This window comes from Cupressus sempervirens, chromosome 4, assembly GCF_028749045.1.
Source record: "Cupressus sempervirens isolate cs-2001-9-10 chromosome 4, ASM2874904v1, whole genome shotgun sequence".
Classification (NCBI taxonomy): domain Eukaryota; kingdom Viridiplantae; phylum Streptophyta; class Pinopsida; order Cupressales; family Cupressaceae; genus Cupressus; species Cupressus sempervirens.
In genome coordinates this window covers 583,308,493-583,325,848 of record NC_143121.1, presented here as the reverse complement: position 1 = coordinate 583,325,848, position 17,356 = coordinate 583,308,493, and the positions used below count along the sequence as shown (strand labels likewise).

The 17,356-nt window shown below is 35.4% G+C and overlaps 1 protein-coding gene across 2 annotated transcripts in view; it reads left to right on the top strand.

The window, feature by feature from the left end:
• Positions 1–17,356, top strand: part of LOC149562544 (Ubiquitin-like superfamily protein) — a 133,203-nt gene that overhangs the window by 65,158 nt on the left and 50,689 nt on the right. The window lies entirely within an intron of this gene.

Sequence of the window (17,356 nt, the reverse complement as noted above, 5' to 3'; positions counted from 1 at the left end):
AGTTTCAAAATATCGGAGAGAATGTGGTAAAATATCGGCAATATTTCTCTATTTTATCATGATAAATAGCAAACATATCTCCTACAGGTCTGTTATAGGCAGCGATAGCCCAGAAAAACATTGTTTTGATTGGAAAAATAGATTTGGAGAGGAGAGAAAGGGCAAAGAGGACAAAGAAGGTTCCATCAGGATTGGGAAAACAGATTTTGGCTGGAAAAACAGATTTTAAGTTCCTGATATTTTCCCGAGAAGTTTCCAACTTGTATCCAATGTTTCCCAATAATTTTTTCCCCTCAATGATAAGTTGCCGATAACTATATTTTCAACTATGGCTCTACTGTCCCTACCTTCATTCCATTGGTATGCATTGTCTTGTTTTGTCTTGTGGTACCTCCCTAGTGCCTTGTTATATGTGTGCAGTTGTTACATGGCTTGTATTCAAATAAAGTGTAGATGTTTTACCTACATGCAAGGCATTGTTTATTTCTATCTAATGTGGCCTTGTACTATGATTTGTGGGTTAATTTTTAATTTGTAGCTCCTTTGGTCAAATCTACAAGTGGTTGAGGGTCTCATCGCCATTTATAGGCTAAGTTCTGTTTCCTTAGTGACTATTGTGCATATATGCTATTGCAGGGCATAATTCAAATATTTTGTCTCAAACCTTGTGTAGGTCATGGTGAACTTTTTTATTTCAAAGCTCTTCCTTGATCTAAGTGTAACATCCACATTTCCCGTGTCTCAACTAACAACAAGTCATATCAAAGAATACAGTTAATACATCATATTCATAGGAAGATAGTTATAACAGATATGTTCATGTGAATGAGATTAATGGTTATGATCAGTTAAACATAAATTTCATAACAAACAATTGAGGATACCATCAAAGCATTTAACACATAATTTAAAATCTACATACCATAGAATTCAAAGCCGAAATCCGTCCATGGATGCTTCTGCAAAACCCTGGTTAGTCCATAAATACCACTTAGGAACAATTAGCTATACCACTTTATCAAAATGACAATTAGCATCAAATACCACTGTATCAATTAGGGCATCAAATACCACTATATCATTTAGGGCATCAAATACTATTATATCATCCCTTCTCCTTTCATTGCTAACTATGGCAATAACATATAGTTAGAAGATACACTCATATTCATGATTCACATAAATGAAGGATTGAAATAACAATCCATCAGATAAACCTATCTCTTGCATATAGATATATTCCATGTTTAGTTGAAAGATCAATCGATCTAACAGGTTACCAATTACATTGATGAGAAAAGTTGCTTTCATTAAAAGAAATAACTGAATCAATGATATAAATCAAACCATCATATCGTCTACTTGTATAAACATCATAAAAGTAAAATACTTGTTACCAACAAAGGTGGCGGTAGAGGATTTATAAAAGAAAACAAACAACCATCGGCTATTTACTTGCAACATTCTATAAAGAAAATTAAAAAAAAGCATCGGTGCAGTATTTAAAATGACCATCTCAAGCTTTATAAGGCCCAGTGGAAAATAAAATAGAATATGAAAGTGTGTAACATCAACTTCTTACCGGGTGTTAACTAACAACTAACATATCAAAGAAATACAGTTAGAACTTCATTTTCATAGGAAGACAGTTATATCAGTTATGTTCATGTGAATGAAATTAACAACTACAATTACTTAAATGAAAAACTCATAATTAACATTTGAAAACACCATTAATAAATTTACTATGGAAATTAAAATCTACATACCATGGAATTTGAACCGAAAATCAATGTAGGGATGCTTTTGCAATCACCCAGATTATTTAACAAATATCACTTAGGATCAATTGATGATTACTATCAAATACCACTATATCAAAATCAAATGATGATTACCATCAAATACCACTATATCAAAATCAAATGATGATTACCATCAAATACCACTATATCATTTAGGGCATCACATACCATTGTATCAATTAGGGCAGCAATTACTATTGGATCATTTAGGGCGTCAGATACCACTGTATCACTTAGGGCATCAGATACCGCTATATCATTTCTTTTCTTCCCATTTGTAATTGTGGCAATGACATAAGATTAGAAGATATGCTCATATTCATTATTCATGTAAATGAAAGACTAAAATAACAATTCATCAGATAAATCTATCTCTTGCAACTAAATATATTCCACGTTCAGTTAGAAGATCAACCAATCTAACTAGTTGCCAAATATATTGACGATAAGAGTTGCTTTCATTTAAAGAAATAACTGTAACGATGATACAACTCAATTAATCTTACCTTCTACTTGCATATACATCATAAAAGTAAAATACCTGTTTCCGACAAACATTTGAATGCATAGCTTATCTTTGTCGATGCACATCCAACATCTTGTGGAGAGGGGAAATATTGTTAGGGGCTTAACCACCCAATCTCGGACCATAACTTATCCCCACACAATTTCTAATGAGAAAGACCCTCCCTACTCAGAATAGACATGGAACACCTTGTCAGCCACTGGGCATCTTGGTATCTAATCACACCACTCGACTTAACAACAGGAGAATATAATAAACATGATCATGCATGAACTATTAAATGATTCCTTTTAAAAATGATAAACATTGTTATGTCACATCTGATTCTATTTCATGTTATTGTAGATTATCTTCTCTCACCTCTTCACCCTTTTCCTTGGCTATACAATCGGGTGAGTCCCAGGTGTTTGAATCTCAGAGCAACCAACTCTTTATGTTGATTCTCAACTGGTTAATGAATAATATATGTTCCAGCTTATCACAATTTGTGATTTGAAGAATGTGTTCTTATAGACTTGAAGAAAATATCATTTGAATTCTAATCTCCAATGGCATAATAAATCATGATTTCATAATGTGGTTACTTGGCTGATAATTGCCACAAACAAATCTACTTTAGAGAAGGTCTATCCTATGATATTAATCAAGATATTTTGCATCGTGATATAAGTTGTAGCTCACTGCTATATAAATCGGGTTTGTTGTAACAATTGAATAAGAAATTCATATTGCAATGTTTTGGATTTTGGATATTCACATAACCTGAAATAATCTGAAAAGGAATGGGGTCTAGCTGGACGCTTAACAACCTGCCTCACTTTTGACTGTGAAGATCTTGAATGCTAATCTAGAATGAAGACAACTCGCAATTTCGGTAGAATAACAGTATAATAAGGAATTTGTGGGAAGGAACAATGCAATGATTACAATTTGACAACAACAAAGATATTGATGCTATGAAAATGTAATCGGTAATATGGAAGAAGATGGGAACGATAATAGAAGTCGGATGCTTGAAAAATAATAAAAGTTGGGTGTTTGAAAGAATAGATGTCTTTCCCTCTCACTCTCAACTTCTTAAATAAAAGGTAACGTGACTCCTTGGCTTCCAAGAATCCATAACATAAAGGAAATGTATTGGCTCTTGGACGCCAAATAAATGTGCCAAGTGTTAAATCGGTTTCAAACAAGAAAAAGAATAAAAAGGATGGAAGAAGATAATTCGAAAAATATTATGGTTTATATCTATTTACATACACGTAGATATATTGGTGAGGTGGCATCATTTTATTATAACAAAAATAATATTATGGTGTCACTTTTGTTTATATCTGTGTACGTACATAGGTATATATAAATAATATGGTGAAAGATCATTCAAAATACTTTGAGGTACGTATTATATTTTAATTAAATTATTTTATGTTTTAAGTTGTTTATTCAATAGCTCATGCAGTTCCATCGATTGTTTCCTGATGTTCAGGTCATTAGGTTTTCAACCATGGTGATTTATGATTCATACCCATTTGCCCAGTGATGATGATGCTTTTGTGACCAATTCTTTTCTAACAATGCTTCCACCCCTTCGACGTGCTTCCTACAAGGAAATTCTCCGCAGTTAAATCATATTACCATAACAAGTTATTTAATCATAACGGTTAACCACCTTTTCAATTTCAGGAATTTGTGATAAATAATCAACTAGCATGTTATTTTCGCATGAAATTATAACAACTAACCATCTTACCATTTTGCAGGATTATAAGAAATTTAACTGTCAATTGACTTCATGTGAACCTCAACGGCTATATTTTGAATTAGGTCAAAAATTGAGATGTAACAAGGTGACCATACATGAAATAATGTTAAACTATAGCCAAGGTGAAAGAAATAATAATATTGTCTTAGTATATAGTATCATGGTATCTATAGATACCTATATATGTATGCATGTATATATGTGTACATGCGTAAATCCCGAATATATATTTCTTACGTATACGCCAAATATCAAGTATGCATATGCGTCCTTATATATAAAATTGGTTTACGTATGTCCACATATACATGTATGTACATGTATAGATATTCAGGTATCATGATGTCAATATGATAAGACATGCTTATACATCAAAAGGCTCCAACCAACAACACAATTAAAAAAGTACAAACTCACTCAATTTTCAATTCATGCTTAGTGAGATCTTTTACTATTAAATGATATGTAATTTAACAGGTTAGCTCATGGTTGTTCAACATACACTCTTGCTTGCCTAGTCGTTTACCCTTAGCCATGGTGATTCAAGGCTCATACCTATTTGCTCAGTGATGGTGGTGCCCCCCGTGCCCAATTCTTTTCTGGCAATACTTCCCCCCTTCAACATGCTCCTGCAAGGGAATTCTCCACGATTATATCATAATATAATAACAATTTATCACAACTAGTCATTAATCAAAAACCATCATAACGATTAACTAGCATGCCAACTACATATGAAATTATAACGATTAACCATATTACCCTTTCACATGATCGTAACTAATTTTACCTGTCAACTGACTTCATAGGAAACCTCACCGTCTATATGAACAATTTTAAATTGAGCCAAAAATTGGGATGTAACGCTAATAATGAGTTTAATGCTGGATCTAATTGTTGGGTAAACCCAATATGGTTCATCATGTTGTTCCATGTTTCTATTAGAATAATCTCTTAATATTTTGTTTATTTTAATTTTAATGGTCAATATTGTGAATCTTGTAAATACTAGAAATTTTTTAATATTGTTTTATTTTGTCGTAATTACAATGTTTCTAATAACAACGATTATTTTGTTATAAAAGTATCGTCTTTGTAAATTGTATATGAGCGTCTTGCCCATTCATTAATTTATTATTTTTTGACAAAATTAATATGGTATCAAAGCAATGTTTTTTTATTATTTTATTGAAATTTATTAATTTTTTAAAATTTTCAGAAACTAAGATTTGAAGGTTTCTAAACCTTGTCGACTAGATTGGACGCCATTTTTGCAAATGGATTTCTTTTGTCTCACAACCTAGTGAAACACAATATCATGTCTTTGCCTCTGTTTTTGGTCATGGGTTTTTTCTTAAACAACCTTTGTGTTATTTTTTTCTCTACAAATGGTCATCGTTTTTTCACACATCGTGACCTTCCTCTATTCATTTTTCATGTTCAATGATGGTCGTTTCTTTTTGTGTTTATGATTGACGACAATTCTCCTAGTTGTTTTCATCCGTGAATTTAAGATTTTGGGCCATTTCTTGGCCTTTTTCCCACTTGAGCCATTCAAAATGACCATATATCTAGTTGTTTTTTATTTATGACCTAGTTTTGAGAGTTTTTCTTGGAAAATGACACCCTAGGGTTTCCTCTGTAGTTTTTGTTTTTCTCAGTCTACAACAAAATTGAGGTCAAATTGATTTGTGGGTTTTCTATACTTTTTTGGGCCTTCCAAAACTCCTACATCGGGATGTGCACACGACAATCTATTGCTTAACATCAAAATTAGTGCCTGTATTCAACCTTAGTCTTATAGAAAACATGATTTTCACATATTGAACATATTCTACCTCAATATTCGTGTTGTCATCCAGTCAACCACTTTTGGTTTTAGTTGTCTACAATAACATCTTTGACAAATATTCAACTTGAGGGGACTTAAAATTCAATGACAAAAACTACAATACATGGAAGCAACCTATGATTGCAATCTTCGAATACAAATGTCTTGGCAAAATTGTTCAGGGCAAGATTGGTTGTCTTTCAGATGAAGGCAAAGATTAGGACAAATTTGATGACAAAATTTGTGAAGCTATTATGCTTATCAAACTCAATCACTCATGAACTGTTGCTGCATGTTCCTTTTGGCAAAACAGTAGCAAAAATGTGGAGCCATCTAAAAGGTTTACATGAAACCTTTAGTAAGAGTTGTGTGTTCTTCTTGAAGAACATGCTCTTCACCATTGTGATGGGTGGACAAGTGTCATTGCAAGATCATCTCAATAAAATCAAGGACATTCAAGATCAGCTAGAAGCCATTAGATGCAATATGGAAGAAGACATGGCGGTGGTCACCCTGAAGAGTCTACCATCTTGCTATGAGAACTTTGTTGAAACTCTCAACATTGCTTCCACTTATGTTGATGTATCTTTTTTCAATCTTTCCATCATGCTATTACTACAAATTGCTTGAAACAACAATGTGGCACTAGTACTAGTTTGTCTTTGAACACAAAAGATTTCTCAACTAACTGTGTTCATAGGGATACAAGCAACTGTCATTTCTCTAAATCTTCTCAACACAATTCCTATGCTTAGTCATCATAAGGCCTGAATAAGAAAAATAGTGTTTGGTCATATGAAGTTTGAGTGTTGTAAATGCTTAGCTACTCAAGATAAGCAATATGATCTACACCCTAAATCACATGTTGCGGAGCACACTGAGAAAAGTGAGGCTGCCTTTTGCTCCTTCATGGTTAAAGACCTACAGATGCCTAGTATAATGATTCATGTGCCTCTCGCCCCTTCACTCATCATTGTGATTGGTTTACAAATTTTCAGCCATTTTTAGATTCGGCTAGTTTTGGAGGTGTGAAGTACACCATTGTCAACAAAGGCAATATATAGATTTAGTCTAGCGGGAGGAAACTAATTTTCCTCAATGTGTACTATGTTCTAGAAATGGAACTCAGCCTTCTCTTAGCTATTCAAATTTTGAGACATTCCCCTTGACGAGACATGACCTTCAATTCACATCAATGCAATATCATTGATCAAGAGAATCAATCTATTGTTGCCATGGGTCTTGACGATCATGGTCTTTTTAGACTTCTTGAGTTTGGTGATTCTTAGGATCTTTCTATGGCAGCCCACTGCTCTTCTATTAGAACACTTTGGCATCAACGATATGGGCACTTAAATGTGCACTATCTTTTTCAGCTTGTTTGGGAAGATCTTGTCATTGGATTGCCAAAGATTTAGACCTAGAACCTTGGAATTTGTGGAGCATGTTAGGTTAAAAAGAAACACTGCACTCTGTTTTCAAGTGATGAATCCTAGGGAGCTTCTAAGGTGTTAGAACTAGTTCATGTTGATATTTGTGAACCTATTGATACTCCTAGTATTGGGTTCAGGTATATTTTATTTTTTGTTGATGATTTCAATTGTAAATTGTGGGCGTATTTCCTTCAACAGAAGTCGGAGGTGTTTTTCATTTCTAAAGTTAAAAACATTTATGGAAAGAATCTGGTCAACCTATTAGTACTTTTCGAACTAACAATGGTGGAGAATTCGTTTCTTTGCCTTCTCTCATTTATGTGAACATGGCATAAAGCACCAATTAACAACACCCTACACCCTGGAGCAAAACGGTGTCATTGAGCTTATAAACTACACAATCACAATCTATGCTTGAACACAAGAGTGTTCCAAAGAATTTTTGGGCTGAAGCAGTCCACATTGTCATCTATCTTTGCAACTGCTCTCCTACAGTGGCCATCAAGAAACATACTTTGAAATAGGCCTAGTCAAGCCGTAAGCCCATAATCAATCGTCTCAAAGTTTTTGGCTCCATTGCTTTTGTTTGGAATTTTTTGCTAAATACACCAAATTGGATGCCAAGAGCTAGAAGCTCATGCTAACTGGCTACAACGATACTCACAGAGGCTACCGATTGGTTGAATTTGAGACTTATTGTCTCATCTTCAGTTGTGATATGGTATTTGACGAAGAACAAGGGCCATTTCAGCGCTCTCCTCCATTTATGTATTTAAAGGATCAAGCTCTAAAGGCTTTAGATTTGGGTGTTGAGTTGGGAAGGCTCCTAGTGCTCCTATTCATGCATCTCCACTATTTCCTAATCTTGTAGGACCACCTAGACATGTAGCTACACCACCTAATTTCCCTCAGGATTCATCTAATCTTTTATTTGATAAACCTGATGCCTTTGCACCTCTTGCTACTGATGTTGGTATTTCTATTTTTTGACATAACTAGTAGCTAAGATGATTGGCGATCTTCATGATGATGAGCTCATCAATGGTAGAACTGCTCAAAAGAAGAGGGAACCTTCTGATTGTGTAAAATTTGCTTTTATAGCCAACATTCATTGTGTGTATGATCCTCAAATATACACAGAGGTGAAAGTGATACTAGAGTGGGAAGAAGCTATAAAACTAAGCATCATAGTCCATTGTTAAATAACACTTGGGTTTTTTTAGATCTTCCTTGAGGGAAGAAACCTATCGGATGCAAATGGGTCTACAAAGTCAAATACAAGGTTGAGGCTACTTTAGATAGATACAAGGCTCGTCTCCTTGTCAAAGGCTTCTCACAATGCAAAGGAATTGATTATGAAGAGACCTTTACTCCGACAACAAAGATGAGAACCATTAGATTAGTTATTGCCATGACAACTCAATATGACTAGAAGGTCCATCATATGGATGCAAAGAGAGCGCCTTCCTGAATGGTGAGTAACATGAAGAGGTGTATAATGTACATGATGCAACCTCTTGGATCAAAATCCCTAGATCTGAGGGTTCATCTCTTTGTGACCAATTAGGTGGCTCAATTGTTTTGCTTTTCTCATATTCATAGCTAGGATGAAGTATGTTCCCATTAGCTTGGTCTAGAATGGGGAATGCTTCACATTTCCTCATGAGATCAACTAACATTCTAGACCACCTTTTCCTCCTCACAGCCTCTTTGTCCATAAGATTCATCCAATAATTCTCTATGTCTACCTTGTGCTTATCTGTCAAGCCTTTGTGGGTTTTGATCTTTTGGAACGGATCAAAATCCTTCCTTGTATGATATGTTCCCAATTCACAATACTGTAGCTCCACACTCTCTGTCCCTACTACTTGTAATGAAGAGCAAGACTCAAGCATTTTTCCCAAAGTGATGGATAAAAGCACCCCTTGTTTGTGCCTTTCCTTTTGCATAAGATTGATTTCAAAAATTTGCCTTACCACCTCCAACAAGATTATTCTTGGATCCTGATATAAGTGAAGGTAGGGAATTGGATATATACCAATTCCATATTGCTGTATCAGTTCAGTTGCCTCCTTAGATAATCTCCTATGTGTTTGTCCTTGAAGGGTGCGAGTGATGTTCATACTGATGATGTCATTTATCCTCCTGTAACTCACTTCTCCATGCAACTGTAACTCAGAATGGCAGACATTGATCTTGAATTGACATTTTCTATTCCATCCTCACCCCGACATATAAGATTTGGATACCTTGTGTTCCTTGCCAATAGGTAGACTATGTAAGAACTCATGTAAAACTACTTTGTTTTCCTCAAGTCCTCCAATTGTGAATTTATTTTGTCACTTATTATCCTGGCCTGATTTATCATTACTTCACCCACGACTATCACCTCTATTAAGTAGAACATTCAAGTATCAAAGAAAGCTCTGTGAGGTGATCCCATGATTGTTTCTAGCATGAACACCATGTCACTGTATTCATCTTTAAAGTCTTCACTCGCTAATTTCTTCAGTAATTTGGAATGATGCTTCTTTGGTTCACTGACCCACATCTCCATATTCACTGCCAGCTGTGAACGCAAGTAATTTCTACATCCATTTATTCTCCTCTTTAACTTCTTCAAATCAAGGTGTTCCATGTTGGTGTCTATGACCTTTCTCCACTTGGAAACTATTGGGGACTTTGGATAAAAGCCCTTGGATAGCTTTTTGACTAGTACTGTCCTTGCTGCAAATCCTTTCGGCTCTACCATTCTTGTACGAAGCTCGAAGTTAGTAAGGATTAAAGACTTGAGAGAATAATAAGTTTTATATCATACAATCCATGTATCCATGTATCAGTCAATCAATTTCACACTTAGTTTTAATGAACTAATCCAATGAAAGGAATAAGCAATGTGCAAGCAAGAACATGAAGACACCAAGGATCCTTAATACTAAGACAAACTTCTAAATTCTGATTTTCTTACCCATCATGATAGCATCTTTAAATTAGTCCTATTAACTTGTCAAATTAACTCCAAATCATGACCTGAGACCCCTACCAGACCTTGGAAACAAGCAATAATCCAATCATGGCAGTGAAGTAGTTATTTGGAAAGTTTAAACTTCTGAAGATAAGTCTGTGATTTCATTTCAATCCCTCTTAAGATTGTCCCAACGCTTAAAACTAATCATATTTCATGTCCACGGATTCGTTAGTGGATGATGAACCAATTAATCATGCTTTTAAACCATGTTTAGCATTAAAGCGAACCTTGAAATGTCTGAAGACATGCTTGCAACTGTTCTTTTGTGAATGAATCCATGTATCAAACTTAGTGTTTTGATGCCTAATAATCTCGGGAACACCCAGCAATGTCAAATTTATGAATCAGAAGTGTCACAGTGAATTTGAAGGAAATTGCCTCTGTTCTTTATATCTGCAGACCTGGGTCTGCAACTCAAGGTTTTCAGACATTAAAATGGCTCGAAATGAGCCTCAAGATGCTGCCATAAAGTCTGCAACAATTTGAAATCAAATGGCCATCATGAAACGTACCCATATTTAGGTGAAGAAATTTTGATTTTCAGACCTAGTCTTCAGACATTCACATGTAGCAGCCTTACCTTTAAACCCAAGTGACTGAAAATGATTGGAAATGACAGGTTTTGGAGTGGGGATTGGTCTGAAAACAAGTTTGGAATGCTCTGGGGACTTAGTGATTTTATATGAATTTTCTGTAAATAGCCCCTGTTTGAGAATATTCAGACTTTAGGCCTGCAACATACCTCTATTTCAGTCCTTTCATGGCTGCAAAATGTTGTTGAGAATGATTGAAAAGGTCTGCAATAACTTTTAGATTAGATTGCAAAAAAAGACAATCCCAGGTTTATATGAAAAAAATGCAATTTCCAGACCTAGTCTTCATAAATTTGTTTGTAGCACTCTCACCTTAATGCCAGAGTGACTGAAAATGATTGGAAAGGGTGGGCATTTTGTCACTGAACTATCTGCAAACAAGTATGGACACTTAAACCCTTGAATTATTTTAAATGATTTTTCAAACAAAATCATCCCTCTATGTGTAATTTGCAGATCTGGGTCTACATACCTCTGATTTGGCCCTCAAATGGTTTCCACATTGATGTCCAAGGATGGGGAATTGGTTTCGAACAAGTGCATGGCAGTCTGGGCACTTAATGAAGTTCTGTGATTCTCCAAAAACAATCATCCACCTTCGGGGATCTGCAGATTTTGAGTGAGAATTCTTGCTCTTGCCCCATTCAATGTCTCCCAATGCTCTAGAAAATGTGGCCTTAATGTCTGCAATCTGCCATGGATGGAAGGAGAATTTGGAGGAAGTGGAATAATTCAAGGAAAAAAGTGCCCTTTACAGATTCTTGCTTTAGCTTTTAGCTTGTCTTGCTTTTGTCTTCCAGAAGTATTTATGTTTATAACAGCAGCACCCTTTCTTTTACACTTATTTTTCACCTTTTATTGCCCCACCTAAGAAATGTGGGATATAAGAGAGTCTCCTCTCTAGAAGCTTCTAAGTTTTTACTTAATTAATTTTGCCCCTTTATTTTAACTAATTAAGAAAATAATGCTCTCGTAAGAAAAACAATCCATGTTGGGATTCTCAAATTTGCCCAAGTCCACAACTTGTATGGGCTTGAATCATGTCCAAACTCTATTTCCATCCATGTAAGGTGGGGAAAATCGATCAAGGCTTGGATGGAATTCATCATGTACTTAGAAAATTGATCTTGTTTTGCCAACACAAGGGGCAAAATCAACCCTAGTATGGACATCCTTGGTACTCACAAAAAATTCACAAAATAACTCTTGTAGGGAAAATCCACCCTAGTTCGGACATTTTCAACACAGAGAAAAAATTACACATTCCAAACTCCTCTTGAGGGATAAAACCACCCTAGTTAGGACAAATTTGACTCTCACCAAACAAAATTGGAATTCCAAACTCCTCTTGAGGGTTAAAGCACCCTAGTTAGGACAAATTTGACACTTAAATTTTTTTGGAATCCATACTTGCCACTTAGGGAAAAACCAACCCTAGAAAAATTTCCAAGTTCCCAACCTCCCCCTAGGGAAAAAGGACCCTTGTCTAGACAATTTTTGGACTTAGAAAAATTTTCAAGTTCCAGATTTCCTCCAAGAGAAAAATGACACTAGTTCGAACAATTTCTAGACTTTGAAAATTTTCACCTCATCCTTCGAGGAGAATCATCCCTTGTATGCTTGGATTTTGACCTCTAATACTCGATTTTTTTTTTAAATATCAAAATATGAAGGGGAAATTCATCTATAGTTTGGATTTTGATCAGAATAAGAAGGGAAATTCATGTGATGGTCAAGATTTTGATCAAAATATAAATGGAAATTCGTCTATAGTTTGGATTTTGATCAAATTATGAAGGGAAGTTCATGTATAGTCCGGATTTTTGTGTATTTTTATAAAGAAAAAATGATTTTCCTTAGTGTTTTAGCCATTTGAATGTAAAAAATCAATCTTTTATGTGGATTTTAAGGCCCTTATGCATGGAATATGCCTTTAAATGGAATTTTGGATTAATTGACTAGACAAAATATAACTGCACTTAGGATTTTACTTTCAACCCATTATCTTCAATTTCAACGCTTCCACCTTAAAATCACAACTTGGCCTTTTGGTTTTTTAAACACCCTTCGATCTTTTAAAGCTCTAAATTGCACAATGCAATGCCAAAATTTGCCAAACCTAACAACTGCAAGAAAAAGGGGGGTCCCCATTTGTGATGTGTGAAAAGGTCACAACAATCTTTTTTTGTGAATATACATTTTTTTAACTTAATTGCAATTATTTGTGTGATTAGCAGATGTCTTATTTTATCATTAACTCCATTTGTACAAGGTTTGGCATCAAGAAAGTCACACACTCCACGTCCATCTGAACATATAGCAAGTTCCCATCATCGTATGACGAATTACCTCCTCAGCATAACCTCCCCCATTGCACAACCCATATAGCATAAGTCTCACCCCTACACTTTGTGACCCTTCAAACTAATATGTTGCACAAAGGAATATTATAAGTCATCTTGACAGGGAGCATTTTGTTGTAGACATCTCAACAAAGGCTACATCCAACGTACGACACAGTCTACTTCAAGGACTATCGTATGGCCAGAATAATTACTGTATGACAATAGGAATTCATCATACAGGAGGAAGTCGCCACTCTTGTCAACATTGTATGGTTAATTGTCGTACAACCATTCACTCCAAATTATACGAACACATACTGTACAAATATCTCTTGCCACTGTACAGGGGTCTCCATCCATCATACAAACACTCTCTTTGCCATACATAAACACGTACCGGTCTGTGTCAAGATAAGACAAAACTGGTAGACTTTTCCTCCAAAGAGTCAGTGGGGGACATTATAGTGGCATCAGAGCCAATGATCTTGCCAGCCTGTGGACAATGAATGAAAGTTTATAACCAAAAATGAAGATGATCTCACTCAGTTAATAGAATGGGAGTTTCGTGAGAACCTACTCTTACAAAATTCATGGCAGTACTGAGGGATGTTTCAAGGAATCAAGCACAAATTAATGACACTCAACGGCTTATGGAAGAAACCTTATAGAAATTGGCCGAAAGTAACATATGGCGAACAAAATGGTCACGACGACTAAGTTTCTAGAAAGGAAAATCCTCATCTAGTATGCTTTCGACCTTCCATGCCAACTTTCCCTCCACGAATAGAGGTGCCTCATAGAGGAAGGGAATTGACCTTTGAAGAAGTTCAAGAATAGTTGTGAGAAGATTGGAGGAATGCAAACATGGAGGGTGATATAACATACAAGGATTTTGTTAGAATTAAGAATGAGATATTCTAGTGGCGGCAACTAAGGGTATTTCAATGATGATCTCAAAAGTAAATTAAGTAGAGTGAATCTGTCGTCATTTGACGGACTTGGATTAGTATCTGCATAGACATTGATAATGTAGGCCAATACCTATTTCCAATCCATCCCAATGCCAGAGGTAGAAGTAATTAAATTTGTCGTGCTCCACGTGGAGATTAATGGTAGCACCTCAACATGGTTACTCTCAGACATGACCAAGTAAGCACTTATGCCGAGTTTATAGAAAGACCGATAGATTGATTCAATGACAAAGATCTTGAACTCAATTTTAGGGAATTGTCATTGTTAAGGCAAGCAAGGTTGGTAGACAATTACATCATGAAATTTCAAAGACTCTTCGTACTAGTTACAGATATATCAGAGAGACGATGAACCATGCTATTCATGGATGGCATAACAAAACCTTTGAAAGGATGGGTAAAAGGTTTCAACCTTGTCACCCTTTAGGAAGCGATCAAGAAAGTTCATAGCCTGGCATTATCATCAGCCTCATCTTCGCGGAGTTACTCACATACCAAATGGCTGTTGGCTCTAAAGGAAAAAGACAACATCCCTAGAAGAATCCTCCGCTGGATAAAGCCACTAGAAAGGAACTTAGAAGGAGGAAATAATGTTTCAACTATAATGAGTTGTGGGAATTGTTAGTAAACAGATTTGCACGTCAGGAAATCAACACATAATGACTCATGATGCCCAGACAGAAGCACAAATGCTACTGACAGTTGGGTCGCTTCATGATTGGAATCTGTAATCGTCCTTTGAATTATGTGGGTACAGCTCCCCGTGCAAGATTTACAATGAAATATCTAACTTACAATTGAAATGCTTTTAACCAAAAAGCACAAAAGGCATACAAACACTTATCCATAAACATGGAATAAACACGAAAAGCTAAATGATTGGAAGTAAATGATGAACAAATGACTCAAAGCCCATTCATCTAACCTTTACATTATATAAAGAATGCAAGAAGAAAGGCAGACCAGCCGCTTCCAAACACACAAATAACTATGTCTCAAAGTCCAAATGGTAATCATGCATGTAGTAGTCACATGAGACTGAATTACATTCATAGAAAATTGAATCGATCCAAAGATCAATTTCGATCAGAAAACAAATGTCCAAACTCAAAGTTTTGGCACACAAATCTTCTTTCTATGAAAACACAAAAGATAACAAAGATCTTAATGTTTCTATGCTCACAAACTACAATTTGGAAATAAAAAACATCTCTTTCCGCCTTGCCACTGCAATTACAAACTAAAAGAAAATCTTCTGCCGGTAGCACCAAGTCTCCAGCCAAAAGACAAAATCTGGGACCTTTTTCTTGGCTTTCTTTTGCATATTTATCTTCCTCATCTGATGATGTTTGTCAGTTATTGTAATTGATTCTTGAAACTATCTCCAATTAGACTCTTTTAATCTTTTTCCCTCCTTCTGATAACATTCCTCACCTTTTAATTTGATATCTTCATAAACTGTTTATACAAAGTTTATAAGGATATACTTCAATATTATAAATGATATTTGGATAGGGGACATATGAATGTATTAATCTAAAATAAAAATATTCTTGATGTTGGGCGGATTAAAAATAATTCTGACAGAAAATATAGGTCTCAATACGGGGGGCATAACTTTTTATCCCACCGTTGGATCTTGCTGATTTTCGAATATGTTGTTGCAATCCTAGTTCTCCTTGTGCTTACCGGAGTGATTTTGAAAATAATATCCGAGTCAAAAGTTATTCACTACAGTTTGAAGGTCTGTCAAAGTGTCATAAATCAGAATTGTTAAAATAATGTTACCAGCATCAACCTTATATTTCTTATCTTTGCTTCCATCCATTTGATGGATTTATGATTTATTCCAGCCATATTATCATTATTGGGTTTCCAGAATCATTTTTTGCAACTCTTATTTATTATAACCATATCATATTCTTGAACTGGTGAACTTGACTGAACTGTTGAACCACATAGAACTTGTTGAATTGACAAACTCGTGAACCTTTTCAAATCATTCTAAACTTGGTTGTACTTGCATGAACTTGAATGAGTCAATTTGAATCATGGAACTATTCCTTTAAATTGGTGAGTAAAGCCCTGAACTTTGAACTTCTGATCTTGGACTTGTGAATCCTTTTTGAAGCAATCTGAACTTGCTGAACCAGTTTGTGTTACAAGATTCAAGAAGAGTTGGCAAATTAACAGATTTCCGGATGATTCATTGATTAACAGAGGAACAAATGTGTTCCTTATAAAGAATTACAAGGACGTTGTTTCTAAAAGAAACAACGTAGACTGAAGACGGAATTAGAAACAAAACTAGAGACAGGATAGAAAACATTCCTATCTGGACTGAAAAAAAAAGAGACAGGATAGGAAACATTCCTATCTAGACTGAAAGACGGACTATAGACAAGTAGTTGACTATTATAGAAAGTATAAGATATTATCTTAATACCCTCCCTTAATGGTCAACGTATGGATATCGGAACATTTTGTGATAATTGAGACGCTCCCTGGATCTACAAAATGTTGAAACCAAGAAGCTTTGCCAGAAGAGTGCTATGACTCAAAATACGTTGCAATTACAAAACTTCGTTTTTGTGGAAAAAACGGTAAAACCCAAAATCTCACGCAACCTTGCATATTACAGACAACTTGAAATGATTTTTGAGGAGAAAATCAACAAACCCATAAAAATAGAAACAAATTCAGAAAGCTCTGCTCTTGTCGGAAGTCTCATAAAGACCTTTTAATGTGTCCAAATTTCGGCAGCTGTCTTGCTGGATGGAATCTGAGAAAGCTGGTCATCAGCTACGGATAGTTTGAGAAGCATTACTGCCTCTCGATTGTTTAGATCCCATGTATCTTGATCAGGACTCGGAGAAGTCGGACGTTGCGTAACACCCAGAACAAGTTGATCAGTGTTTCGATATTCGAAGATTGCGATGATGCGCTGCTTACAGGTTCCATAATTGCGACCATTGAATTTGGAATTATGTTCGAGCAGAATATTTGTCAGAGATGCCATGGCACGTTTTTCAATGAAAAATTATGAAAATCTGTGAAGGCATGTT